This window comes from Magnolia sinica, chromosome 13, assembly GCF_029962835.1.
Source record: "Magnolia sinica isolate HGM2019 chromosome 13, MsV1, whole genome shotgun sequence".
Lineage (NCBI taxonomy): Eukaryota > Viridiplantae > Streptophyta > Magnoliopsida > Magnoliales > Magnoliaceae > Magnolia > Magnolia sinica.
The window spans coordinates 83,625,293-83,628,085 of record NC_080585.1 but is presented as its reverse complement, the minus strand read 5'-3'; positions in this window follow the sequence as shown (position 1 = coordinate 83,628,085).

The following is a 2,793-nucleotide window of genomic DNA, read 5'->3' as shown; positions in this document are numbered from 1 at the left end:
TGCGGTCGGACTTAAGCTCACTGACCATGGATCTAGGTCAGGCTGAGTTTTCGTATCGATCGGCTTTACAGATCAACCGTGGCGAACCACACTCAATTTAACGGTCACCGAAACTCGATCAGGTCCACAAGCACTATGACATGCCTGGGCCATCTTCCCTGATCCGAGGGTGAAATTGGGTCAGAATCCAATGGTCAGATTGCTTAAAATCATCGCGCAAGCGACACGACTCAGATTTCATAAAGTCACATTTAATTTCTCACCGTTCTTACACTCTTCACTCCGGACTCAATCAAATCGACCTAGAACATCATCTGGACTTGATTTTTGAGGTGATGGCCAAGTCCAACATGGTGACCACAACTGTCTAAGATCATTGCTATCGGACTTTCTTTGCGCGGTCCAGGTCCGATCCAAAGTTACTAAAAATTCCCAAGAGTAATTGGATTTAGCGATGAATCCCAGATTTCAGAGTAATATAGCGCTAACGATTCTACAGGTTTTGAGTCCTGCAGATCAAATTTAAAGTGATTGATGCTAATTTCACAAGCAATTGAGTTTAACGCTAATTAACCCACAAATAACTTCTAAGGAAAAAAGAGAGGTAGTACTCGGGTCTTGGCACAAAATTTTCTGGGTCATTACAAGCTGGGTTGGTGACAAGCCAGCTATCAAGGAGGTGGGTGTCTAGTCCCACATCGAAAAGGAAGAGCTTAAGATCTTGGCTATATGTGGGGCTTCGGCCTTTAAAGGTAAGACGCGTTTTGCGGGTGGTTCGTTAAGCGCTTCCACCTGCAAGAACAAAGCCGTGAAGGTGGACATTGTGCCAGCCAAAGCGGACAATATCTTACCGTTGGGACCGGGGTGTTACACGAGTTATATACTCGAGTCCTGAAAACACGAGGCGTTACAGAAGTTTCCTTCGATGTCATCTAAATCCCCTTCGATGTTATCAAATCCCTGCACTAAGATTTTCACATGAGTGCTAGACAGTTTTGCTTGATGTCATCGAGTGGCCTTCGATGCCATCGAAGGTGACCTTCTATGTCATCGAATGCTAGCTCGATGTCATTGGAATTTTCTTTAAAAATGCTTGGAGCTTGCTGGACAATTTGGTTGACTTTTTCGATGTCATCTAACATTCTTCGATGTCATCGAAGTTTGAATTTCAATGTCATCAAATGTAGTTTGATGTCATTGAAGTTTTAAATGATTTTCTTTGAAAAAATCTCTAGACATCTTGGTCCATTTTTCGATGTCGTCGAACATAGTTTGAGTCATCAAGCATTTTTCCAAATTTTCCTTTTGAGCTTGCTAGAACTTTGAGTGCTTATTTTTCGATATCATCAAAATAGGTTTGATGTCATCAAGAATATCTCCAGAAGTATGAGTTTGGTTGCTGGACATTATTTTTTCAATGTCATCAAGTAGCTTCGATGTCATCGAACTTGTAAGTTCGATGACATCGATAGTTGCAGATTTTCCTTTTCAGATTAACTTGTAACTTTGTTTTACCTATTTTAACCTTACCAAGGTATTTTCCTAGTTGGTTTTTGGGTAAGATTGGACCATTTAAAGGGTTTATTACTTGGGGTTTTTTGGTCATAGGTTGTGAGGCTTAATTTACCTTTATAAATGCCTTGAATCACTTCTCCTTGTTGGGCCTTCAGTCTTATAGTCTTCAATGTAGGGCTCACTTGACTTTACAACTCAATTGTCATGTCAATTGACAAACAAGGGCACTTTCATGGATGACTCTAGTTGTCCCATAGTGCTCCTCAACCATCAGTTTCGAAGCTTCAAACCGTTTTGGGTGGTGGGTTCGAGTTTTGGAAGAAACGACCGAGTTTCGGAAGTGTGGCTACAAGGAATGGTAGCAGCAACTCTCCTACTATATATGCTCCTTATTTTGAAGCCCTAAACCTCCTAAGATCATCTAATTGAGGATGGATGGCCTGGCTTAGACTAGTTTACAATGGCCTCTTAATATGGATGGTAAAACCAATACTGGCCACGGTTTTCAGTTTGCTAAGGAAGCCCTAGATAAGGTAAGAAGCACGGCTGAGATCCTCCACAAATGAAGGGTTAGGATTCATTCGAAAACAGTTGTCCGGATTGCCAACCTGGCAAGGATGAAAAAAATGGAATTTTTTTCCGTTTCCAGAAAGGAGCAATCGCATAGAACCTGGCTTCCACCCGACCCTATGTGCACGCACGTGTGTTATATCATGTGCCATCCATTAGGTTTTGGTCGAACCAATCTGCCCATCATGATGGATGGTTCATATCATCTGATCAATGGCCAATGGTGGGCCATCTCATGACTAGAAACGAACTCAATCCATTTAAACTCCCAGCGGCGGGAGAAATCTGAAAGAGGAAGAGGCTTTTACCTCTTCGGGCTCAGTTAAATGTGGTTTTACTCGACTAGCTGTTTCGGTGCGACAGAGGAGTACCTTGGCAATGTACTCGCAACTCAAATGTGGGGTCCATCGGGATGTGATTAATAGATTCACACAGTTCATCTAGATCTGGAGGTCCTATTAGGGCATCTGGCCAAAGGTGAGGTAGATCTAAGGCTTAGGTGGGCCATACTCCATCAATTTGAGTTATCTCATTGATTATAGTCAATTCGACGATTAGATTGTCCCCATATTTAATTTTGAGGGGTTCATATGGTCCCTAATGGAAATTGTATGGCCGATTCTGTAATTAGGTGAATTAATTGTGATTTTTAAGGATAGATCGCCCAACTACCGATTGTAAGTCTAAGGAATGGTGAATATAGTGACT